Below are 27,299 nucleotides of genomic sequence, written 5' to 3'. Positions count from 1 at the left end.
TCGCCTGTTCTGTATCCACGTACGTGAGCAGTTAACCTTCTTTTGTTATTGATCAATTGTCACTCGGAGTCTCTGACAGTTTCAATGGTGCTGAAAACATAACGCATTATCAGTACTTTCATGAATAGCATACAAATATGAAGGAAAAAGTACAAGGAGACGATGGGCTTCTGTCATGATTTGAAGCTGATAATCACTCACTCAATGTTGACAGCAGGAAGAGAGATGCAATAATAGGGCTTTGGGTCGCTGCTCTCTCTGCAAGCCATTTGTGCCTCAGCTAAAATTGGGGGGCGAGAAAGTCAAGAGCACTTATTTCACGACAGCTGAAGTTATGCAGAGTGAATAGATGATCCATCATTCAGCTGTTTTCCCTCAAAACGTACGAAATTCCCTAATCATCAGCCATCGTTATCTGTTGATCTAACAGATTGTATTGTTTACAGTAATTTGCAAAATGGTAGAAGTTTACAGAATGGTAATCTGTGTGATAATATTCCACTGGCTTGTTGTCTACAGTATATGATTGCGTTAAGGTTTATTGAATGGTAACGCTATAATTATATTCAGCCGTCTTCTACAATCATTCCTAACATTGTTACCGACAGGGAAGTGGTCTACAGCATATGTTTGCTTTAGGAGAACCCTTCCTGATTTTGTGTGTTCTGATTGTTTCCTTTGTTCGCAGTGAACATGGTGACCATATTCATCCTGTCTCGGGGAAAGTGCGGCCTCTCCAGAGTTGTCACTTGCTACCTGGTTGCCATGGCAGTGGCGGATCTTCTGGTGTTTATTCTGGACCTGATATTGAGCAAGATTCTACTTATGTACACGGCAATCTGCGTTTCCGTCCGCTCAATGCCCAAGGTGTGCAATATCCACGCGGCTCTGATTTACACCGTAACCGACTGTTCGGTCTGTTTCACCGTCACTTTCACCTTCGATCGGTTTGTCGCCATTTGTTGCCAGAAGCTGAAAGCAAAATATTGCAACGGGAAAACTGCGGCTGTCGTTTTGGGGACAGTGACAGCGATCTGCTGATTGAAGAACATTTACTGGTATTTTCGGCTCTCAGAGTAATACTGGCAGGTAATCTATCCATTTATTTGTATGGAGAGATATTTGATTTAAATACCTAAATCCAAATTGACCAATTTTATTACTTCCTCATCCCTATACTCCCATTTCCGCTAGTTCTGCTGACAAACGGCCTCACCGTCAAGCACGTCTTAGTCACTAACAGAGCTCGCGGGTTCCCGGAGATATACACTGTGCCAGAGACCCGGAGATGGAGAAATGCAGGAAATCGCTCGTTTGATTGCTGATCGTCTTGGGAAGTTTCATCCTGCTGTGGGCACCTTTTACTGTGTACTCTGCGTGGGATCCGGTGTCTGATCTTACCAAATGTGTGTTTCCACCAGATTCGCTGCGACAGCTGGGCATCCTTCTGCAGCTTCTGAGCTGTTGTAAAAAAAATCACGGCCCTTTACGCCGTTGCACAGACCAAGTTAAGGGAGCAGCTAACACATGTAGTAAAACCTTCGTTTGCCCTCATTGTTGCGCGGAGTTTCTGAGTCAGCGGCCTCACCCAGCCGGACCTAACCAACATTGCATGCACCTTCTGTCCGACTGGGCCGGAGCAATCCTTGTCCTATTGCCCGCCCTCGTACATCGGTGCAGCTACGAGAATGTGGTCCTGAGTCTGTGTTCCCGAGCCCATCCGTTCAACCCTTACATTGACGCTCAGCTCATCAAATTTGTCAACGAAGCCGAAAACTTTCCCGACCGCCTTCAGATATGTTTGGTTCCATTCTGACACCTGCCTTGACTGTATACCTCTCCTTTCGAACTCCAGCGACAGATTGTCTACCGACATCGTTTGCAATGCCACTGATCCTGTAATTTCTTTGGATGAGCAGTTCCTCATGAACGTTACGGGTGGGATGCAGAGGGAGAGTCCGATATTTTACAGTAAACAGAAATTCTGTTCCATCATGATCGGCGATGACATCAAACATTATCTGCTCTATTTTCATAAAGGGTACCATTACTGGATCAAAACCCAAATAATAATTGAGATTGGGTCTTCTTGTACTCAGATAACACACCACGTGACTCCGCATGAAAGATAAATATCATAACCTCTGTCACATCAAAAGCCATATCGCCACCATGCACTCCATCTCCGCTTTTGCATATCTCTCTCTGTGCGATTCTATTGTTTCCGTGTAGCACTCCACAGGTCTCCCGTCTCCCTGCTACCTTGTTTAACACCACATCGGCCCGTACTCCACCTCTCCACCGGCACCACTACTCTAAGCCGTCCTTTCTGCTGACATTTCCAGCTGCGAAACGCTCTGATCATGTTTTGAAATCCATGCTCCCCGTACGGTCTGTTCTACCTTAGTAGGATCCGACGGAGATTGAGGGAAGGCTTCTTCTGGATCATTTGCTCTATTCGCCTTCCTACTCAGGACTTGGAGGTGTCCATTTATTTCAGTAACACTTCAGATCTCGGCGCCGGCACGTTGGCCCATAGCTTTCAATTCTGCAACGGGTAGTCCAACTCAGCTTAAAGAAATAAGAGCTTATAATGCCTCTAGTATTCTTGAACCACATGCTTTGCAAATCCATTTCTCTTACCACCGGGGAAAGAAAAATCTCAGCGATTCTCTCACCACTCTCCCCTTTATTTTCCAGCTGTCAGCTGCGCTTCTCGTGCATTCTCGGCCACCACGCCCTCATTACCTGTTTATCAAGATCCGCTCGTTTCCAATCTCTGTCCTTTATTCCGTGCTCTACTGGGCTGACACTCCAATCAGCTGAACTCATGTTTCTCCCTCAGATTATTTTCTCCCCTTCACCGGAACATTTGCTTTCTACTTGGCTTCTGCCCATGTCTTTTCCAAACCTAATGGAGAGTCTCGGTCAGAAATATTGACCTCCCATTTCTATCCATCCATGCTGCCTGACATGTTGGTTCCTCCTGTAATTTGTTTGCTTTGGTCATGAATTCAATTATCTGCAGAACTTTTTTTTTAATCTGTCCCATTCAACGGCCAATCAACTCATTTCCCAGCATCAAACTGGACATTATGGACTGTGCCGCCTATCGCTGACAAGATGTTAAATAATGCAGATGCCCTTTGCCGCCACAAATTACCGCAATCTTGAGTAATCGATGTTCTTGTCGTGATATTGGAGACGGCGCTAGCGGACTGTTCATGTCCGAACATCTTGGCGGCGGAGGATTCCTAGAATAGATACGTAGCTTGGGAAATAAAAGGGTAATTAAATCGTGCTGGGAACTGGTGTTCCAGGTGACCGCAAGGACAGTTCTAAAGAGCTGAATGATGTGGTTAATAAGCTAGCGTCTGTTCCAACCAATGCGGAGGAGGCCTCACAATCGGAGCACCGGTGTATTCACTTAATGTCCAAAGGTTTGCATGTGAAACATTGCAGGAACGTCAGTGCTGTTAAAGCCCTTGAAGTACAACTTCGCATTATTATTGTGGCGGGGTGATACTTTTACTGACTTCCTTGCTAAAACTTCTTTTATTTTGCTTTCTGTGTTGCCGAGTCTGAACGATGCCTACAGCATTTGCGTTTTCAAGTTTTATCTGACACGGAGTTGTTTACAGTGAGTTGAACCCTCTGTTCACCTCTATTATTGTCGCAATCGGAGTGTAGATAAGGTTGATCCTTGACCCCACAATGTATTTCGTTGTAGTATTATTGTTCAACTTCAGCTGTTACAACTTATTCTACACCGCAGTTGTTTTAATTCAATGCACTCTATAAATCGGGGAATGGTTCCATAATCCTGTCGGTGTCTGTCAAGTTTACCTCCTCTCCCCCACTATCTTCAACATCATCCTGGAAGGGATCATGAGTGTTTCCCTGGAAGAGCATGTGAGCACAGTCAGCATCGGAGAAAGGAACATCACAAAACTGAGATTTGCTGACGACATTGAATGACTTGCATAAAAGACGATGATCTCGCCAATCTGGTCAGACATCTTGACTGAGTCTCCACACAGTCTGGAATGGAAATAAGTGCCGAGAAAACCAAGCTCAAAGCAAATGACAATGGTGTCAGCACAACAGAGATCTTAGTCTCCTTGGTCAGAAACTTGAGACAGTGCAGCAGTTCAAATACCTAGGGGCAATGATCTGTGATGAAGGATCAAGGCCAGAATTCTTGGGACGAACCGCAAAGACAATGTCCGCACAATCCAACCTCAAGACAATACGAAGGGACAGCAACAGCAACAGCAACAGCTCCATGATCAGACTCCTGCGTGCATTGGTATTCTCCATTTCCTGTACGCATGCGAGTCATGGACCATCACAGCAGAGCTACAGAAAAAGATACAGGCTTTGCAATGAGATGCTATCGCAACATCTTGTGCATTTTGGACCACAACACAAACGATTCTTATTCCAACATTTCACTTAAAAGATGGTTTTCGAATTGATCAACGGGTGTTGATGAGAAGCTGAACAAATGAAGCGACTGAACAAACTTGTTTTTATCCTTATTGGCGAAGATGAGGATGTTTTTGGTGAACACGTATACTTACCTGTGCAGCATGTCTTGGAAGATTTCATCAAAGAAGCCTTAAGAAACAACTGGGATGTTGGAAGGTTCGACATACATCAGTAAATATTCCAAAATTTCCTTGTGGCCAATGGATGTTATAAACGTTGTCTTCCATTCACTACCTCTCCCCCCAACTGCGAGAGGTGTTGATCAATTTGTAGGTACTCTGTAGTACCAGTTATGTGAACATATTGACCCGTGGATTGTTTCCAATTTGTTTTCTATAAAGAGCTGAGGGTAGAATTTCTTAATGATGATTTTGTTGAACCTACAGAGGGACGTAGGTACGTAGGGGCGCATGTCCTGCACTGGCTAGAGATCTGGATGGGCGAATTAAGCTTTGCTTGAGCACTTCTACGATGTCGCCATTGATGGTTTGGTCTCAGAAGGAGAGACGGAGAACATAGTGTCTTGGTGAATGTTGGTGCTCAACAGGTGGTTGATTGAACAGTGATGTCTGTGGGTTGACATGGTGCTTAACTTATTTAACTGAAGGCGATGGCTGCTTTGCATGACTCCCGTATGAGCTTGGTGAGGTGAGGGTCTCCCCCGTGTCCATCGATTTATCGGATGAGAAAAACTGAGGGTCTAGGCAGCTGGCCCAACAGCTGGGTTCCCAACTCAGCAGGGTCTCGGATGACAAGGCGGAGTGACGGTCTTGAGTTGGGAGCCAAAAGTAATCAAGGGTGAAAGGAGAGATGAAAGGTCCCACGGGGCTCCACGAAGCCATGTGCTGAAGCCGTAGGCGCCCTCTGCCGGTCACAGGTTGTAAGTGATCGTAATCCTTATCAACGACGTGGCCAATGCAACATCTCCAATTGAGTTAGTGACTCAACTTGATTGTACTTCGTATGATGATCACTTCCAGAAGCTTTAGTAGGATACAGTCAAACCAAGTGAGTGACATTAAGCGGTCAGTTCAGGTCCACAGTGCAGAAAAGCATGTTAAGTAATTCTCATCTGCTAAAATACACAAATTCGGACTTTGTGCGACTGACAACTTTCTGAGCAGCAGAGGATAGTTTGGAAATCAAAAGTTGCGCTATTGTGAGAGTTATGGAGCATTATGAGAAAAATGTGCCCTTTGGTGCAGCTCGGCACCGTAGGCCTAGTTGCACTGACCCTCATCTGTTCCACAGCCCTCAGAAACACACCCATTGGCGTATTCATTTAAATTCTTTTGGGAAAAGTATTAGAAAGAAATTTAAAGACGTTTCAGCGCAACCATTTTGATTTATTTTTTTTTTTCAAGCTGCATCTGGAAATTGTCGTGAATAGTTCCCTATTATGACAAAAATAGGAACAGAGTATTTCAGGGGTACAGGTAGCGAAATTCCGAGGGGACCGACCATCGCAGAAGTGGATGACCCTAAGTCGGAAACATAAAGATGCTACCAGGAGCAATAGAAACGGCTAGACAGCTTAGACTCAATTTCCGGGTGTAACCGTTACTTTTCTTTGACTGTTTGTGGAGTGTAAGGAATACCTAGGGGGGGGGGGGGGGTGCAGATGTGTTTACTCTACTGTTATAACACCGCCGCTTTCAACCATGTCGTTTAATTTTCTCGCATTTTTTAAACGAGATTCACCTGACATTACACCATATCAACTAATTCCTCGCTTTCATTCCCATTTGCCTTTGCATGAGTTCCGTGTTTCATGGTCTAATACAGAAACAAAAACCCGAAGAACTCGCCCAGTGAACAGACTGCGTGTAAAGAGAAAACTGTTAAACTCACCCTCGGCACTAGGACAAGAGTGTCTGTGTCTCAATCTCCAACATGGTGATTGTGGGTCAGTGAAAGATAAATTAGACTGTGGAACTTTATTCAGCCTCCTTGAATTATGAACTATTGCCCATTCTTTAGGATTATGTCGTACCGGGACGAGAATGTGGCATGTGCATCACGATGGAATCAACGAGAGAGCAGTTCATACGCTGAAAGAAATAAAATTATAACAGCTCATTTACGATTGTTAGAGGGCGTCCAGTTGGTTGCTGAAATGCCGTTACTCCCATTTATGCTTTACCTCACGATGACGATGGCGGTGGAGAAGGCTACATTCAGCGAAAACATACCAATAACCAATGGAATAATATTTGATAAAGATTTATAGTGTGATAAACCAGAGAGTGCTCTCCCCCTCTCTCACTCTCTCTAAGTGCAGATAGGCAACTAAATCACTGCGCCAATTCCTTAAACCAAAACGAAACGAAGTAAGTCAACACGTTAAGTTAACATATGCGAAAACATCCTCCTTATTGGATGCGCATGACATGGAGAAAAGGTTTCACTGAGGAACACAGGCAAGCCGCTCACAATTATAAAACTCCTGTGTGAAACAACTATTCCCCAACCGGTTTAATTAGAAAATGACAAATGCTGTGCTGATATCTGAAACATTCCGTTTGACAAGCTCTTGGGGCTTCCACTGGAATCGCATCCCTTACTGATGGAGAAGAGAAACTCGAATCTGACAAATATTATGTATCATTGCGTCAGGACCTTTTGCGTCAGTGAAGGCAGATATTTGCAATATGTTGAACCCCGTATTATCAATCAGCAGACCTATTTTCATTAATGATGGACCTTCCATTTCCCTCTCCATCAGTACAGCAGCACCCTGGAGAACCCCGTCAACCTTTGGGAATATCCCAGCCCTAATCACCAATGGAAGGTATTCACCACGTACCTCAATATTGACCCCTGTGTGCCCTGCGCTGATCATGTGACAGACTGATAAATCACATTCTATAACTGACAGACTATTGCTTTATTACTGCGAGGAATGTCCAGACACAGTGAAAGGCTCTTCTTTTGTTGCATTCGTTTCGGATCATTCAAAGACATCGAGGTAGAAAGTTAAGTAAAAAACAAAAAATAAAATACAATGCCGTGTTATATTTCCAGAGAAGTTGCAGTTCAGATTGTTAAACAAGTTAAACCAGTTAAACAAGAAAACTCGACTATCTACCTCACTATCAACAACACTACAGATTGACCGTTATCTGCAAAGCAATTGTCACTGTTTGATCACATCTAACGAATTCAGGCACTCTGTAACTTCATTCATTTGCACTGATTGGAAGATTCTTCGCTTCATCCTGGTGCAAACTTCAATATGAGCTGTTTTACCATGTTTCGGAACGCATAAATTTCATTGACGCACACAATGCTGGAAGAACTCAGCAGACCAGGCGGCATCAATCGAAATGAATAAGCAGTTGAGCATTCAGGCCGCGACCCAGGTTCAGGCTGAAAAACGAAGGAGGGGGATGCCAGAACAACAGGTTCGGTTGGAGGCGGAAGGGGACAAGATGGAATGCCGGACGGCTCAGTAGGTCAGGCAGCATCTATGGAAATGAATAATCAGTTGAAGATTAGACCATAAAACGGTGAGAGCAGGATAGTTCATTCAGCCCATCGAGTCCGCTCTGCCATTCCATTATCGCTGCTCCCGGATCCCACTCAATTCCAGACACCTGCAAGCTGACTTCTCGAAATATATAATTTGATGCCCGACCGATCAGGAAACCATCAACTTCCACATTGAATATACACACGCTGTCCTCACCGCAGTCTGTGGAAGAATATTCTGCATGTTGATTATTCTCTGGCTAAAAAAAAATCCTCCTCACCTTAGTTCTAAAAAGTTCTCCTCAATTTATAAGCTGTGCCCTTTAGTTCTAGATTCGTCCACCACAAAAAAACATCCTCTCCATATCCACTCTATCTAATCCTTTCAACGTATCTGTGATCAAGCCAGAACATTCGACGTTACTTTTGACAGAATAAAAAGTGGTACTCCACCAACTTGAGATTGGTCTTATCCTGGCAGACGAGTAGGCTATGGAACGTTATGTCAGGCCGGAAATTGAAATCTTCAGCCATGAATATTTGGAAATGAATAAACAGTTGACTGTTCCGGCAGCGACCTTCAGCAGGAGCCGAAAGCAAGGGGGGGGGGGAGATGCCAGAATAAGACCGTTAGGGGAGGGGGAAGAAGAAATTTGGAAAGGGATAGTTGAAGCCAGGTGGTTGTAGAAGAAGGACGAAATAAGCTCCTGGGAAGAGATAAGTGGAAAACGCAAAGAGCTCGGGATAGATGAATCAGATATGAGAAGAAAGAGGATCATGGAAGAAGGGGAAGGAGGAGGAGCATCGGGGGAAAAGGTAGGCAAATGAGGAGGAGAGTAAAAGGCCAGTGGGGAAATGAGGAAAATGGAAAAGGAAGGAAGGAAAAACTGGAAAACAAAGATATCCATGTTCATGCCACACGATTTGAGGTTAGCAAGGCGGAATATAAGTGGTTACTCCGGCCGCCTGTAAGTAGCTTCATTGTGGCACAAGAGGAGCTCATGTACCGACATATCGCACCGGGAATGGGGACAGGAATTGCAATGACTGGACACTGGGAATTCCGCTCATGTTGATTCAGCTCAATACTCGACGAAGCCTTAATGAACTTGAAGAAGGGCCCCAGCCGGAAACGTCGACTGTTTATTCATTTTCAAAGATGCTGCCTGACCTGTTATTTCCAGCATTTTGGTGTGTTCCAATTAATTTGGTTCAAGATTTACCTGCGTTCAGTATCTTCGTAAGTCATGATAAAACTTTAATTTACGCTTGTTCACTACATTACAGGAACTTGAAAACAACATTATCTTGTTAATATTTCTATTGCTGTGATCTATAACCGAGACAATACTCAGACTGAGACAGAGTAGCGCAATGACAGTATGGCATTGGTTTATATCGACAAAGTTTATGGGTTCAAGGAATAGACACGATAAAAATAACAATCAAGAAACCAAGAGTCGAGCTGGAGACTGTTTCACATCAATATTCACTGACTTCTCCAATCGACATTTCTTCATATTTAAGATTATGCAATTTCGTGTCAAGCAATCCATACCTCATCACAACTGGGATTTAATCAAATGAAATCATGTTTATTTTTACCCCAGCTGTTGGAAGATACGTCAGCCTTGTGTAGCATTGAATATACAGTGTGCTGGCGCGAGTATAAATGAAAGACCGTGGAGATTCATCTGCTCAGAGTTTCTTCAGCGAGATCGCGGGCAGCTGGAGACAGACTGGAAATCAGACAGCATGCTTGAAATATTTTACCGTGTGAGAAAGTCATGGTACTTGATCATTGCCGTTATTGGTGTTCCCGGTAAGAGCATAGACGATCTAATATTTGCGGTTCTGTATGCGCGGCCTTTGGACTCGTTCTGTTACGGACAGCGTTGTGATTTCGGTAGATCAGTGAGTGCGGTTCAGAAATTGTGACAAAACTCTTGTGTACGTTCAGAAGTTATCATGCTATGTAATCAATGGCCTAGGATGAAAATAAACCGACGGATGAAACAGATATAGAGTAGAAGATCGAGGAGATGGATTCATGTCACAAACTCATGTTTTGATATATCAAAAGGCAGAGTCATTGTGAAAGAAAACGCCGATAATACAACGCTTTCGGCACCTTTTCGGGCTACTTGGTGTACTTCCGTATCAATAGCGTATCGGGCTTTAAATTCAAATGTAATGGTATTGCACTAGGTTTCATGAAATTTCTGCAAGTCTGCAGGCGTCGCCGGAAGCGAAACGTCGGCGAAATTCAGGAGCGAGTTATAATCATAACTTCTGTGAGACACTCCGAGTTTCGCAATTTGAAATAAGATTTTGTGCGCCTTTTCGAGTAAAAGGGTTTGTTTCAACGCTCGATTATCCGTCATGCGTCGATAGAATTAAGAGCCAACCCTACAGTGTCCGATAGAGTTCAGACGTGGTAAGGTTTATCCGATATCCGGCTCTGAAACAATAAGTATCAAAGCATTTAGAGTAATTCTGCAGCAATATTGTCTTTTCCTTGGAAATTGGATGGTTTAAGCACGACCGTCCAAGATACTCACTGAGCGTGTCAGACAACATCTTTCAAAAGGAAAATTCAAATTTTGCAGTCTGATTCCTTGACATACTGCAGCCAAGCGTAGTTGCAGGTTTTGAAAGAAGCGAGCCAAGGGAGGCTGCTGTACGGAGATAATAAACTGGAGTTGGGAAAGGGACGAAGACATGCGAACGCGGGAAATGCATTTGATTTGAACTTTGTAAATTGACTGAAGCAGTGGGTGCAGCGTTTTGCTGTGTGGGGCGATTCCAGAACAAATTGACAGGAAGGCGTCACTCACCATCGCTGAGAAATTTGCCGTAGCATCAAGTTTTACACATCAGTTGAAAATCTGATGGTAGGAGTTTTTAATTAATTTGTTCAAAACGGCCTGGGCGATCAGTTGGCAATGCCTGCTTCCCGAGCACCGATAACTTCTGGTACCGTGTACCATAACTTTCACCAAGCGTACACACGTGAGAGATTTCTGCGACTCCCTGTTTACACCTTTAAAACTTCCTGAAATGAGCTGTCTGCAAAGTTTCATTGTTCTCAATTTCCAGCTTATCTCTTTCCTGAGACCCACAGAGCAGCGAGACAGTGATTAACCCATTCTTTTTGTTGCTCCCCCAGTGAATTTACTGGCGATTGTGATTCTGTCCAGGGGAAAGTGTGGACTCTCCACTTGCACTACTAGCTACCTGGTGGCCATGGCAACGGCGGATCTACTCACCATTATCTTTGATGTAACGCTGTGGCAGATCAGTTATTATTACTTCCCCGGGACTTTCCTGGATATCACCCCCGTGTGTAGCGCGATTTCTGCGCTGGGACTGGCAGCCACTGACTGTTCTGTCTGGTTCACCGTCACTTTTACCTTTGATCGGTTTGTCGCCATCTGCTGCCAGAAGCGGAAAGCAAACTATTGCACCGGGAAAACTGCGACTATGGTTCTGACCACAACTGGATGTCTCCTCTTTTTTAAAAATGTTCCTGTCTTTTTTAGATATCATCCATTGAAAATGATTGCCAATATACCCTGGGACTGTATTCCAAAGACGAGCTACTTTACGGATCCCGGCTGGGTGGGGTATCGATGGTTTTCTATCATTCTAATGCCGTTACTCACGTTCGTGTTAATACTGCTGTTCAACGCTCTGACAGTCAGACATATTTTAGTGACAAGTCGCGTCCGTAAGGGGCTGAGGGGACAAAGCAAGGCGGAGAACTGCAGTGACCCGGAGATGGAGAACAGGAGGAGGTCTGTCATCTTACTTCTCACCATCTCCGGAAGCTTCATCATCCTGTGGTCAGTGGCTGCTGCTGACGTCCTTTATTACACCATTTCCCGCTTGGATCCAAATAATTACAGCGCTTCTGAAATAATATTTCAACAGTCGGGATACATGCTGATGGTATTAAGTTGCTGCACAAACACGTTTATTTATGGGGTAACACAGTCCAAGTTCAGAGACCAGTTCATCAACGCAGCGAAATATCCGCTCACATCAATTGTTCAACTAATTAATAAACAATATATCTAAGTTTTTCTCGGCGGCGGTCGAAATGTTCTCCATCTTGACTGTACAGAACCGGCGGTAATAGGAGAACGTGGCAGCCGGGAGAAGAAATCTGGTTTCGAGCCCAAGCGAAACACAGAAGTTACGGAGAGAGGACAGGAGGATGGATTTGAGAGAGATCATGAATTAGCCATGTTAGAATGGACAGGATGGCTTGATTCTTTCCGGATGTCTGCCAACCTGAAATTGTTCATTAGATATAGACAGCGTCACTCTTGTTACGATCCAACACCTGGACAGCAAGTATCCTCCGCTCCTTTTCGATCCCATTGGGAACTTCTTCCACCTCGATTCATGCAACACTCTGTTTAATTTCCCGATTACAACTCACAATTTCAGATTCCAGTGCATAAGCCCTGTTTTCTAACTGATGATTCCAACGTGACGTATCCATAGAAATCGTTTTATTTTCTTTGGGCTCAAGCTTAACCGGAGCACATAACTTTGCTGAGCAAACGTCCGTCTCTTTCTTAGTTCTCGCGTTAATACTTTTCTTGTCAGGTGAGAAGTGCATTTGTCAAAGACGCCTTTGATTAACATTGTACCATATTAGCAATCGTCATAAGCCTGGTTACAGAACATTATATATTTTTCAAAGAATTTACGAAATGAGCAGAAGGTAAAGCATCATAAATATAAGCTAATAATTACCTTCCGCCTTCCGCAGCTAAAAACACGGTAACATTATTCCCATGTTTCTAAACGTCGGCACATTGCAGCAACTACCAACCAGTTACTTGCCTTCATACCCTAAGGTCTAAAGCAAAAAAAAAGCAGCAAATTTCTCATCCATTTAACACCATCAGTATAAACACAACACAGTTAATACTCGCACTCGGTATTGGGTCAAAGGAGAGCGGTGACACATTTTAATGTAAGGTGTAAACTTTGCAGAGGTCTATCGCATTAGATAAATGATTAGATGAATGATTAGCTCTACAGAACCCCATTCGGTTTATAACTCAGTAAATTTCTCTCGACCACCTCATGCTCCAAGAAAAGCATGACACCTCACTTCCTGATCTCTGATAAACTTACATCTAAGCAAACTTCATCTCTTCTTCATCTCTTCATCTCTTCTTCATCTCTTCTTCAATGGCTCCACTACAATCGCAAGTCTGTTAATGTTTGTCTTTGTTCTCGGCTAAATCTGGTAAAACCTGCGGTTAGGACAAAGGCAAGCACACTGATTGTCAATTGATAGGAACTTTCGGACTATTCTAGTGGTGTACATTATTGTGACTTTCTGCAGATTTGCAAAAATATTACCCGGTCGGCCAAATAGTTTAATGTTATTGCGTAGTGATTTTGGGGTGTAAACCTTTGTAGATATAACAATCGAGACAGTGCATTCCCCGTTCATGTACCATAGTGTTCCATTTTCCACTGTCAATTCAGCACTTCTCTGATCATTTTCACTTATTGATTGCCGAAGGTTGTATGTTTTCGTACTGGCCATGTCTATTAACCCAGATGTTTTTCCTTGTTCATCCTCTGAAATTATATCCGGACCACTATCGTGCATTGCCCTATGTCTAATAATGGATCGATTTCAATGTAATGGTTGGACATTGACTCTGAAAACGTACCATTTACTGTATAGTATCTTTCATGAGTTTGTATTTTAAGGCCAGATTTTTGGTGAATAATGTTTACCACTAGACTGTGCTTATGTAAGTAATCAGATTAAGTTAAACTGCTGCGGACCCTGTAATGTATTGGATAGTTTTTGGTCTCACATGGCATTTTCTGCCTTTATCGTCTTTAATTTATTGGTAATTTGTTGGGTATTTTTGATTTTTTTAGCCACTTGCTTGGTACTGACAAGGAACCAGTCTGTTTCTGGGAAGTCTGTGATTCTGGTCTGTTTTTGTTTCTGCGTCCCCAACTTTCATCCAGGCATAGCCCTCGACCTTGTCGGCACATAGCGTGCTCAGAACATGCAGAAGGTCATGCTCAACCATTATTTGTTTTTCCTCTAATGTGGTATTTCTGAGTTGAGATTTCTTTTCTGTTTGGTGGTGCGTATTTCTTCCCAGAAGTGCATACGCCCGTAACGAGTGTGAATCCTGACTTCGTTGATGACCATGTATCCTTAGAATATTTATCGTGAGTGGGACAGGGGGAATCGAATTCTTCCAACACCCTGCCTGAATGTGCCCAGCTGCCTCACCATTTTCTTCCTTCCTTTCTCCACAGTGCTCTCACTTTCTCCGTATTCACATTCCTCCCAAACGCTCACAATCCTCTGACCCCTCAGGACACTCTACTCTTTCAGTCGCACTCCTCCCTTCCCCTCTCACACTAATGCTGCCCTCCGCTCTAACTCTCATTGCCCCCATATCCTCTACCTCTCACTTCACCCATTTCTGTCCGCAACCGCCCCCTTCACGGACCGACACTGAAGCTCTCCCCGTGTCCATTCCAGCATGTCAGCACATCCATTTCATTGTGCAGTGCAGAGTGAGACTGTTTTCTATAAGGTAAGCAACCTGAGTGTGGTGCTTGGAGTTTGGAACATAGAAACATTCAGAGCTGGCTGAAGCAAAGAGGAGCAGGAGAGAGAGAGAGAGAGAGAGAGAGAGAGAGAGAGAGAGAGAGAGAGAGAGAGAGAGAGAGAGAGAGAGAGAGAGAGAGAGAGAGAGAGAGAGAGAGAGAGAGACGGGGGAGGCTAGAGACTGGAGCAAAGAAAATCGAAGAGAAAAGTGTCACGCAGTGTTGGGGGAAGGGGAGAAACACGATAAAGAGAGAGAGACGGGGAGAAAGTCGGGAGAGAAGGATAGGTAGAGTAGCAGTGAGAGGCACGGTGAGGATAATGTGTAGAAGGAGAGAGACGGGAGAGAAGCTTTGTGAAACGAGAGAGCGAGGGGCGAATGGGCTGAGCGGGACTAGGGTAGAGAACGTCGAAGAAGGAGAGAGGGCCGGGGTAGAGAAATGGGAGGTAAACACAGAGGGGAGAGAGTGACTGGGGGTAAAGAGACTGGTAAAGAGTGAGGAGGGAGGCAGTGTGAAGGCAGACAGTGTGGAGAAAAAGATTGTGGAAGAAAAGTGTGGAGAGTAAATGTAGAGGCACAGATTGTGGAGAGAGTTTGAAAGCAGAGAGTGTGGGGAGAGAGAGAGGGAAAGAGTTTGAGAGAAGGCTGGACGTGGGAGAGAAGGCTGACGAGAGAGAGGAGAGAGACTAGGGGACGTAAAGCGGCAGATGTGGGCAGATAAAAGGACAGACAGTAAGACTGGGAGCGAAAATGACAGAGTAGATAGTCTCGGGGAAGAGAAGATGCGGCAAGACAGAGTCGGAGGCGAGAGAGACACTGGTGGATGAGATACTGCAGGGAAAGAGAAGGAGAGGGAAACAGTCGTGGAGATGTGCTAGAGAACCGAGAGAGAGAAACGGGGAGAGATGGAAACGGGTAGAAGAACGTAGTCAGAGACAGAGATAGGGTCTGAGTTAGAACGTGTCCAGGCAGATAGAGAAGGCGGGGAAGAGGAGTGGGAGGGAGATACTGGAGGAAGACGGGAGGAGAGAGAGATTGCAGTGCTGAGGAGAGAGACAATGGGTGGGAAGATGGGCAGAGAGACCCGTGAGGCAGAGAAAAACCGAACAGATGGTGTAGAGAATGATTTAGGGGGGGGCATTTTGAATCAAGAGTTCTGGGGTGGGAAGATATTCGGGATATGAATAGAGATCGGACTGAGGAGCGAGATTTGGAGAGACCCGGAATGGGAGAGACAGGGATGAAGAGACAGGCGGGGACGTTAGAAAGATGAGGCAAGAGAGAAACATAGGAAACAGAGACTGCAGAGAGAGAGACTGGGGACGTAGCGAGTGACTGGAGTGAGAAAGAGACTGAGCGAGAGGTTTAATGGGAAAGCGTGATCGGGGCTGGTATTAGAGGGAGAGAAACACGACGGAGGAAGAGACCGGTGTTGAGGAAATTGACTGGGGAGAGAGATAGAATTGGGGAGATGAGTCAGGGAAGATTGACTGAGGGAGAGAGATCACTTTTGAATCTAGTGACTGGGAGGAAGACTGGGGGTTTAGAGAGATGGGTGAAAAAAAGATTGGGGGAAGGACACAGGGCGTTGGGAGATAGACATTGTGATGAGCTGGGGAAGAGACAGCCAAGTAAAAGGCTTATGTTAAGGACATTCTTTCACTCAGGATGTTCTGGGATTGTAGAACAACCAGTCTAAATTGGCCCCCTTCGGCGACGTCTCCATGATACCACACCTTCCTACATCGTATCCACTATCTTCTTTTCCTTAACCCCTCTTCGTATCCACACCCTTCTGTACCCATCTCTGTGACGATATCCCCCGTTTCCTGTTACTTAAGCATAGTTATAAATTAACTCAAAATAAACATAACTTGTAGATAATAAACTGCCCTGCTTATCGAAAAAAACTTATTACCATTCAAAATCACTATTTAGAAAATTGCGCTATCAGAGCAACAACCTCATATTTTGAGTGAGTGATTGCAGTTGACATTGCCCTTCGTTGTTTCTGGATTTTTTTTAATACTATACAATCCAGAAATGCTGCATCACTATTAAAACAGTCATTTATTAACAGGTCATTTCCAATGAATGAGTTATCAGAGTCGTCTCGAAATTTTCCAACTTCCTGTGCCAATTTGTTTCACAATAACCGTCTCTAAACAAAGTTTGCTCATCTGGTCGGTACGGCGCAGTTTCAGTTGTGTTAACCCCACTAAAATGTGGATCAAAATCCAGAATTCACTTCTAACTTTAGATTCAACAAATGTATCATGATTGACTTAAAATATAGGCAGATGCATTTTCCCATTTATGTCCTAACGTGAGAGGTGTGGCTCTGTCAGACAAAGCTGTATATCAGTATTGTGTTGCTAAGGCAGACATTCTCGAAATTCTGAAGCTTCCGAATGCTGCTGGGTATCCCGCTGTGCCTTTTATAATTCTATTTGTATAATGCCCCGTTAAAATGAGCGAGACACAATCTGTTATGGCGCAGCATCATGGTCTAACGAATATCTAATATTAAACAATTTCATCCTGACAGTGGTGAGGTGGACCATCTCCATGAGTTTATCCAGGGGGGTAGGATTTGGAATTGGGGAGTTTCAGACTGAATTTCAGAGAGTACAGAAGCAGAACCATCAAGCTTCTTCGTATGATAAACATTTCATTCCTGGAATCATCTTTGCTAAACTCCTCTGTACTCTCTCTAATGCCAGCAAATCTCTTCTAAATGAGAGGCCCAAAGATGTTCAGAATACTCAAGGTGAGGCCTCACCAATGCTTTATACAGCCTCAGCATTACATCATTGCTCTTATATTCTAGACCTTCTGAAATGAATGCTAACATGGCATTTGCCTTCCTCACCACTGACTCGACCCAGTAGTTAACATCTGTAAGTCCCATTGCATCTCAGACTTTTGGTCTTTATCCTCGTTTAGAAAATAATCTGCAATTTTATTTCTACTATCAAAGTACATGACATACATTTTCGAAAATTGCATTTTATTTCCCACTTTCTTGCCCATTCTTCTAACTGTATAAGTCATTCTGCATTTTACTGTTTCCGCAATACTACCTGCCGCTCTACCAATCATCGTATCTACTGCAAGATTGGCAACAATGCCATCTATTTCATCATGTAAATCGTTTATATTATTCGCAGTTGCTGGAGGAATATACTTTGTATTCACCCAGTGCTGACCTTCCACAATGAGAGCAGAACCGCTCCATCCACTTTGGATGGACTAGATCAAAATGCCTGAAGAAGAGCCCAGGTGATTTGTTGTTTAAGTGTTTAATTTACTGCAAATAGTAGAAAAAAGTACATCAGCGCACGGCAGTTTGACACCAAACAACGGACAAAGGTGTTTTTTTTTTTTATCTGTTTATATAGATATAAAAAATCTTTTACAATAAAAGTACAAACAAAGAAACGGAAATACACCGTCAAATTCATGTATAATATAATATTAGTATAGTATATATAAACAGAGAACCACAACGCCCCCTGACAATTATTCAAACAAAAAAAAAGATTGTAAATTTCTATTTATAAGAAGAAAGAAAAAAAAACTCTAAACTAACCAAAAAGATGGGCAGTTTATTTGAAGGAAAACTTACAAAAAAAAACGAGATATATAAAGAGACAGATTAAAAAAAAGGAAAAAAAAATCATATGAAAATATAGAATAAAAGTTCGCCAGGTTTGCTCAAATTTGAAAAATGTATCAAACGTCCAACTTCTAATTTTCTTCAAGCTTAAGTTTTGACATAATGGAGGAGAGTCAGAAAAAAAAAGGTGGATTAGGATCTTTACAATGTAACGAAATATCTCTCCTAGCCAATAAAGTTGAAAAGGTTATCATATGTTGAGCGGAAGTTGGAACATTTCCCGCTTCCTTTGCAGTAATCCCAAAGATTTCCTTAAGTAAATCAGGTTGTACGTCCACACGTATAACTTTTGATAACGTTCTAAAAACACCTCTCCCAAGCCTATTTAACTTTATACAAGACCAAAACATACGAGTTAGAGAAGCCATCTTAGCTTTGCATCTGTCGCAGTTGTGATTTATTTGAGAAAAAAATATGCACTCATTTTTCTTTTGACATCCGTGCCCTGTGCACTTCCTTGAACTGAATGAAGGAGCGACGGGCGATAATTAATTTATTATTAACTAAATAATAAATTTTATTCCATTGATCAACTGAAAGTAAGTCCTGAAAATCCAATACCCAAGCACATTTAGCCTTATCATTCAGGTATTATACGTGCATTCATTAAGCGTTTATATATAATAGCTGTCAATCCTCTTTGAAATGGTTTTAGCTGAAAAATAGCATCTGTCATGTTTGGTCAATGAAAAAATTGATAATTCGGTAAGAAATCACGTAAAAAATTCCTAACTTCTAAGTATTCAAAGAATTGTGCTTTAGATATATCATATTTATCCTTTAAATGCGAAAAGGACATTCAACAATCCTCTATGAACAAATCTAAAAACAAGTTTTTATTCCCTTAGATTTCCATGTTAGAAAAACCGTATCGAGAATTGATGGCTTAAAATAAAGGTAAAATGGATATTACTAGAGAGAACAAAGTTATTGAAGTCAACAAACCTGCGAAACTGAAATCAAAAAAAATTAATGTATGTTTAAAAACAGGACCAAGAGCTTGTCTGTCTATCCCAGAGAACAGAAAATGGGAAGAGGAGCTCCCAGTAAGGAAGCCAAAGAAAACCCCGTTACCGAATTCTCCTCCAGGCCTAAACAGGAAGAACAGTCCTGTTTATCTATACCCTGAATCCCAAACGAATATTAATTGCCCAATAATAAAATCGTAAGTTTGGTAACACAAGCCCTCCATCTTCCTTTGATTTTTGCAATAACGGTTGATTCAAGGCGTTTTAATCCAGACTGCCGATGACGTGACGGGAAACTAGAAGAAGAAGAGTGGCTACTCAGAAACTTCGACAGAGTAGGAGAGCGGGCGTAGCAGTGGCAGATACAACACACAGTCTTCTAGATCAGAGAAGTGATCGGTGTTTCATTTTGCAACTGTGGAAAAGGTTTTACTGATAAAGACGTGAGTAGTTTCGCATGGACCATGTTCAAGCCTGTGTCAAGGTGTAAAATTCATTTAGTTGTGTCTGAGAGAGGGTTTTAAGCTCTAAAAACTATAGTGCGCTTCGTAGTCGCCCTGGATTATTACACAAAGTAATAAGTAATATTGTTGTGATCACTATCATTTCATTTTACGTTGCCGTGTTATTGCGGTCCATTGTGGATGTTATTGCGTTTCTTGGATGTCCGTGAGCAAGTGAATCTCGTTGTTTACATGGTGATATATGTCATGACAAATTTACTTTCTGCTTTGGACTTTGAACCAGTTGGGCCGAAGGCAATTTTCCGTACTGTCCGCCTTAGAACACCTGGATTGCAAATAAAAAAAGGAAGAGTGGTCTAGTAAACCACAGAAAGCGAATAAAACCCAGTCCGCAATGATCCATCCGATATTCCCGAGTCCAGAATGGTGTTAAACGCACGTTACGGAGCTCCGCGGCAGATGTACACTTAAGAACGACAATGTAAAAATGCCGTTTCAATATAGAGACCAGCAGAGTGTCTGAATGGCCCCGGTGTTGTTGTGTCAAACAATAGCCACGGTTGAGAAGGTGGCACAGCACTCTTCACCGAGGCTTCCTTCTCATCAAACTCCGCAGCCCGAGTCCGATGTCATGTGACACTTTGTACTGCTGCCTAATGTAACGAAAACAATTTTTTTTTATCTTTCCCATCCTCCCAAAACACTGATCGCTGCAATAAACATTACAGTGATTGAATTATGAGCGTGTAAATCATAGATGTTGTCAGGAGTGAGATTCGAGACTACGCCTCCAGTTGGATACCAACACTCGGGTTTTCAAGGAAGAGGCTTTCTCGCCTTAAGTCTAGCGCCTTAGACCACTCGGCCACCCTGACAGCCCTGCAGTACTCTCTTCATATTGAGCATAAAAAGCTGCATTTCAGTATAGTCTGAATGACTGCTCTGGTGTGGGAGTACACATACAAACAGACAGGATATCCTGGGATTTGACATTAAAATAGACGTTGCATTTCGGACTTGCCAAGCATGTCCGAAATTAAAAAAAAATACAGCAGCACAGCACTGGAACATGTCGTGCATACAGTTCAGGCCATCCGTCATAGAAAGGTTGACGAGGCTTTCGAGAGAGCAGAAAAGCTTTACCAAGATGCTTCCTGAATTGGACGATTTGGGCGATAACGAGACTTTGGACAAGCTTGGGATGATTTCTCTGAAGTAGCGGAGGGTGAGCAAAAATCTGATAGATGTTTCTCAGATTTTGAGAGACATAGATAAAGGTATGGCATAGATGACATAGATAATCATGGCAGAGATTATCTCCATCCCAGGGTAGACACGGCTTATTCCATCAGGGATACATTTCACCTAAGAAGAGATAATTTTAAAGAAGATATGACAATATACCGTCACTCAATGTCGGCAAAACCAATGAAGTGATTGTGGTGTTCAGGAGAGGGAAAAATAGAGGTCCATGAGCCAGTTCTCATTGGATGATTGGTGGTGGAGAGCGCACGTAACTTAAAATTGGTGGGTATTACAAGTTTCTCAAATACATCATCTTTTCTTACTTACGTGTTTGCCTAATCCTCGCAAACAACCGACGCTTGCTTCGCAGTAATAGCATTAACTCGGTTGAAAGTTTAAGACAAATAATGTCAGGGGTGGGATTCGAACCCACGCCCCAAGATGGAGACCAGAAACCTCGCATTTGTAGGAAGGACTTTCATTCCCTGAGTCTGGCGCCTTAGACCGCTCGGCCACCCTGACAACTTTGCATCACCCACTTCACATCCCAAAGAAATTTGATGTTTTTGAGAACAGATGAATGCCTGATTTAAGAACAGAGTTATATAAACACAAACGCACATCCGATTCTGGGAATCGGAAATGAGTCCGAGCTTGTTACAGTTTTCTCAGGTGAGGCGCCCTCTGTGGAAAGAGAAGCAGTGTTACAACTACAGATCAAAACTCGTTAGACGCGTATCAGCAGAAATTTGTAGCTGAGGTTAAAAGGGTGAATGAGAGCGCTGGGAAGACTCGCTGTCTTCACATGTAGGGAAGTGATGAAATAGAAGTTTATAGATAGGACTGATTCTGTCACCACTGGGTGGGAGGCGATCATGACAAATTTGACAAACCCTGCACACGAGAGGTTCAGCTGTAACGGGGAACGCTGCTTTACAGATGGATGTTGGCAAGTAGAATATAAAGTCCAAAGCAGAGTCCGATGATTATGGATGAAAGAGAAGCTGTGACAAAATTCAGAAGAAAATAAAAGATCTTCGGAAAGTCCACTCAGTCAACTTCGTCTGTTTCATCATTCCGTCATGGCGGATTAATTACCCCTGTTATACACATTCTCCTGCCTTTTTCCCTTAACTTCAGATGCTGTTAATAATAAAAACGTAAGCATGTTTAAATATGTTTCCATAGTGGGATACTACGTTTTTATGTTTAACTATGTTTCCATAGTTTCAATTTAAATGGGGCCATTGACAACACACCAGCTAGTTGGAAGCGCACTTACTTCTTGGAATATTTCAGTGTTACACCGAACCCATATTCTCAGCGCCATGTGGGAGCCAATTCAATAACTAGAGATCAACGGGTGATGCTCCAGAAGCGAAGCCCAGAAGTTATATGGAACTCGCTAAGTTGTACACGAGAGCTCTGAATAACGGTGTAATAAAGGTACTGGGTCGGACAGACAGAGACAAATGCAGGGCAAATTCTATTACTATTAGATGACTATTCCAACTGGCGAGGCTATCACTAACATTGAATCGCTGAAGGGACATTGGTCCAGTTCTATACAATTGGAACTTGCGGCGGAACTCAGACATCGCTCAGGGTGAATGTTTTCATCTCAGCGCCAGTCAAACATGCCTTCAGAAAAATAAATAAATAAATAAATAAATAAAATAAAACGCTAACCATATTGACAAACGTCTACGGGGTGGTATTTTACATTGAGGCTTCAAGTCGCCGATTGATTTCAGATGAGATAGCATGTAATGGAAGTGTGACGTCGTTGTTATATTGGCCCATTGGAGTAAACTTACGCAATGGTAGCAGTGGTTAGCGAAACCACACTGCTCTGAATGCTGGCGGGCGAACGAACGAGCTCACTGCCAGGAACTGTAACATGTTTTATTCTACGGCTCAACCCCTGACTGCAGCGATTGCAGTACAGGGACCAGATATCCTTCTACTACCCCTTTCTCTCCGCTCCCTCTTGAGCTACGTGGGGCGGCGGTGGGGTGCGGGACAGCTGTGTAGAAGCAGTAACTGAAAAATATGGCAATTGCTGGTGCAATTGCATTGGCTCCTCAGCACTACCTTCTCCTCCACTTATCTTCGTATCATCCGCAAACTTTACCACAAAGCCTTCAATTCCATTATCCAAATAATTGACAAACAATGTGAAAAGTAGCAGTCTTAATTCTGACCCCTGAGGATCACCACTAGGCACTGGTAGCCAACCGGAAAAGGCACCTTTTATACACAATCACTGCTTTCTGCCTGTCAGCCTTTCCTCTACCCATGACAGTATTTTTCCTTGAATGCCACAGGATTTCATCTTGTTAAGCAACCTCATGTGTGTCACCGTATCAAAGGCCTTCTGAAAATCCAAGTAATTCGCCGCCTTTCCATTGTCCACCGCTTTTGAAATCCCCTCGAAGAGCGCAAACAGATTAGGCAGGCAAGATTTTCCTCGACAGAAATCATGATGACTGTTCTTATTTTGATCATTACTCTGCAATTACTTGAAAACTTCTTCATTAATAATGGACTGCAACCCTTCCCAACCACTGAGGCTAACTAGCCTATAATTTATTTATTTTATCTTTCCCAATTGTTAAAGAGTGCCATGCCAGAATTAAGTAATTCTTGAAAGGTCACAACCAATGCATCTTCTATATCTTCATAAAACTTTTTGAAAACTCTGACGTATAGTCCATCTGGTTCTGGTTACTAATCCATCTTAAGACCTTTCACTTTGCCTGGCACGTTTTCCCTTGCAATTCCAATGGCACTCAGTCCTGATTTATGATACTCACGGACATCTGGCGCACAGCTGGTGCGTTCTACAGTGATGGCTAATGTAAAGTACTTATTTATTTCAGCCGCCATTTGTTTGTCTACCATTGCTACCTCAGCATCATCATTTCCCAGTGTTCCAATATCAACTTTCAACTCCCTGTTCTTCTATATATTACTCGAAAACAAAGAATCCTGTTTTGCACGTTTCCTAGTTTACACACACCTTTCATCTTTTTCCTTCTTTTGTTTTTGTTTTTTTTTTTTGGATGCCTTTGGTTGGATTTTAAAAGCATTCCAATCATCCGAATTCCCACTCACTTTAGATACATGATAAGCACTTTCCTGTTTTTATGTTGTCCTTAACATCCCTTGTCAGAAATGGTTGCCCATCTTTGCTTTCTTATGTGGGGCATATCTAACGTGCGCCTTTTGAACTATTGCCAGAAACTCAGCCACCTCTGCTATGCTGTTATCCACGCCAGTATCTACTTTCAGTTAAACTAGGCAGGCTGCTCGCTCGTGCTTCCGTAATTCCCTGTATTCCCTTGCAATGCTGATACATTGGACCTGTGCTTTTCCTCGGAAATGGTAGTATGAATTCAATCATGTTATGATTACTGTATCCCCTTAGGATTCCTTAACATTAATACCCATAATATGATCTGGATTACTACACAAGATCCAATCTAAGATCGTCTTTCCCCAGTAGATTTAAGCACCGGCTACTCTAAAATCTCGGTGGCATGCAACAAATTCCCTCTCTTGCGATCCGACACTATACTGATTTTGTCAGGTCGCTGAGGCAGGCACTCAGTTGCAGACCAAGTACTGTGCGCATTGTGATATTTAGAGAGTAGAGAATCCGGTGCGTTGGGGGGGGGGGGGGAGAGAGGGGGACGCAACAGAGTCGACATCAAAGATCAGGCAGAGATCAAAACATCCAGAGAAATCCAAAAATCAGATACAGGAAACAAGCAGAGTAAATATTCAGACCTACAGAGAATAGATACGATGACTGGAAAGGCTCAGGAAAATTCATTGGCACAAACTGGCAACACAGGACAGAAATGCACTGAGCAATCAGCAGTCAGGCAGATAATAGGAGGAGCACAATGATACACAGGTGGCAGCGATGCAGGTAACAATAAGAAGCAGATGAGAAACGGGGTACTCACAGATACAGGGGTCGGAGTAGAGCAGGAGCAGGGACAGGAGCAGATCGCAATAGAAAACCACAGACTAACATCTAGGGGAAACACACAAAAAGAAAAAGTTCAACTGAGGGTAATGAGAGATTTTCCCAAATCCCTTGCATATTGAAATCCCTCATCACAAATTTGACATTTTCCTTATTAAATGCCCTTTCTCGCTCACTTTACGATCGCAACCGCATAGCTTGGTTATTTTTTGTTATTTTATGAATCCCATAATGTTGTTTTATTTTACTGAATTCCACCTAGAAAGATACGAAATTCTCTGACACGATGTCACCTTTTTCTAGAGATGTAACGCCAACCCTCATAGCACTGTCTATGCCTTCCTGCCAGTCCATTCGGTAAAACGTGCATTCTTTTATATTAAGCTCTAAATGTGACCTTCTATCAGCCACGACGCAGTGATGCCAACGACGTCAAACCAACTAAGCTCCAACAATTTCATCCACCTTAGAATACTACGTGCATTTAAAAGGAGCACCCTAATTCCTGCACAGTTCTTCCTTTTGAATATTGCCTATGTGATACAATTTGCTTCCTTTCATTGTCTGCATTTCTTCCCATTCATGGCTTGGCCTTACTTACATTCACAACACCCATCGTCTACCTGTCAACCAGCTGGCTCGTCCACAGTTTTGTCATATTTATTTCCGTTCCCTGGCATGTTAGTTTAAATCACTTCATTCGGCTGAAGTAAAACTGCCTGCCAGGATAATGGTCGCGCTCTTTTATAAGGCGTGGCAACATAATCGGGCAAGTACAAGGAGACTTGTTTAAGTTCACGACGGGGCATAATTTGAACAAATGTCCTCTTCTTTCGCATGGTTCCTTTCTGTCATTTCAACTTTCGGTAGTTCCCATTTTCCGACTAACGAAATTGAATCTCCTCTTCCTCTAACTCACGGGATCCACTCGATATTGTTCTTGTCTTTAGTGGCACCTTGCCCAGAGCTATACTTGTGCTGGGGAGAAGCAGCTCTCCGGGAAACAGTGACTGAGAGGTCTGAGTTAAAACGTTCTTCATGTCTGCAGGCATATTAACTTGACGGCATGTAAAAGCAATATTCAATTACCCATTCATGCTAAAATTAGAAGGGAATTCCGACTCAAAGTGCACATTAAGTTTTAAACATTTTAATAGGGATAACTAAAGATAAATTATATCAAACACGCACGTTTTTTGTGATGTTTTTTTAGGACAGGCCAAAATAAAACAAAGTGGCTTACCATATGTGAGACCATTCCGACAATTCAGTGAATAGAAACAACTTGTTAATTACAGAATGCTTAAAAAGTGGTATTGCAGTTTTGAACTATACATTATTTTTCCAAAAATCACGAATTGGACGATTAGGCAATTTCATTGTTAGGCAATCGATCAAAAATGAACTTTCTCCACTGATTGGAACGTAGTCCTGAAAACGATTTTGAATGGTATTACGTTAGTCAATTTACTGGGCGCGGTTTCTCAACAGCAGATCAATTTAACTTTGAGTTACGTCTGTGTCGGTAGAATTTAGAATAGTTAATCGAGTATTATTTTAGTATATCGACAGTTACTGCCTTAGTGGGACACGGTCAGACCTTTGAATTTCCAGACATCTCATGTTCTTTTGAAGACAGATTGAGGTCATATGTAGTATGACGCAGAGTAACCAGAGTGAATGTGATTGTTTGAGAGGATGGGATCGAGCTTTGGTAGATGTAGAAAAGGTGGACGCCTTGGAGGGACTGTCCATTGAGGCTCATATCAGGCATATCAGGTTATGTGATAAAAATCGATATTTTAAAATTTTGGAAGGATACTCAGTTTCATTGAAATTCTCAAACTAAAATTAGAGGTCTTAATTTTTATTGACAGCAATATCCCTTTTAACCAAGAGGATATTATAGATGATATTAGTGGTAGATTTTTGATTGCTGCAGGAACAATTTACAACAGGAAATTGTTCGGCTTAATATATATATATATATATTGATGATCCCTCATTCTTTAAGGTTGTTTTTGCTCTGTTACCTGATCTGAATTAATATATGTTATTAGTGGGTGGTGATAGTAATACTTGTTAATGGATAAGTCATCATCCAAACTTAAACACCCTAATCGTTCTGCATCACTTATTAATTCCTTTTTATTTGATTATGGCTTAAATGAGATTTGGAGACATATGCATCCTATTGTTAGAGAATATTCATTTTTCTCAGTAATAAATACTCGAGAATCGACTTGTTTAGAGTCGACCCTCGACCTCTATTTAATGTTAAGAAATGTGACTATGATGCAATTGTTATCTCTGATTACGCTCCCTTAAACCGAATATTTGAGCTGAATTATGTTGCATCGACAAGACCAGTTT

The 27,299-nt window shown here is 42.6% G+C and overlaps 1 non-coding gene across 1 annotated transcript; it reads right to left on the bottom strand.

Annotated features, from left to right (window-relative positions):
• Window positions 1-21,337: 21,337 nt before the first annotated feature.
• Window positions 21,338-21,451, bottom strand: trnal-cag (transfer RNA leucine (anticodon CAG)). The gene is made up of 2 exons: window positions 21,414-21,451; window positions 21,338-21,372 (listed from the first exon to the last, which is right to left on the bottom strand). It is a non-coding gene; the product is annotated as a tRNA-Leu (tRNA).
• Window positions 21,452-27,299: the final 5,848 nt, after the last annotated feature.

The sequence above is a fragment of the Hypanus sabinus genome, unplaced genomic scaffold, assembly GCF_030144855.1.
Source record: "Hypanus sabinus isolate sHypSab1 unplaced genomic scaffold, sHypSab1.hap1 scaffold_551, whole genome shotgun sequence".
Classification (NCBI taxonomy): domain Eukaryota; kingdom Metazoa; phylum Chordata; class Chondrichthyes; order Myliobatiformes; family Dasyatidae; genus Hypanus; species Hypanus sabinus.
Note: the sequence above shows the minus strand (reverse complement) of the source record. Positions and strands in the feature narration are given on the sequence as shown.